Genomic DNA, 304 nt, shown 5'->3' on the forward strand with positions numbered 1-304 from the left:
AGCGTTCCAATGCATATGAACCCCTGTGTGCATTGTGTGTTAAGCAAGCCAACATAAGACAAACGCTTTTCAGATTATTTGAGTCGTTTGGGTTTCTCTGCAGGAATGTATTGCGCCGGTTAATGAATGGCTAGTGATGTGTCTCCATGCTAACTAGTTAAGCTTATTCTCTTTCGGATATTTTTCGGATTGATTCTTCTTTTGCTCCTCCTTCTCTTCCTCCTCTTCCTCTTTCTCCGGTCTTTGCTCTTCTCTTGTCGCTTTCCATTTTTTTTTCTCTCTCGCTAATACTTTTTTTTTTTTT

Source organism: Penaeus monodon, chromosome 27 (genome assembly GCF_015228065.2).
Source record: "Penaeus monodon isolate SGIC_2016 chromosome 27, NSTDA_Pmon_1, whole genome shotgun sequence".
Lineage (NCBI taxonomy): Eukaryota > Metazoa > Arthropoda > Malacostraca > Decapoda > Penaeidae > Penaeus > Penaeus monodon.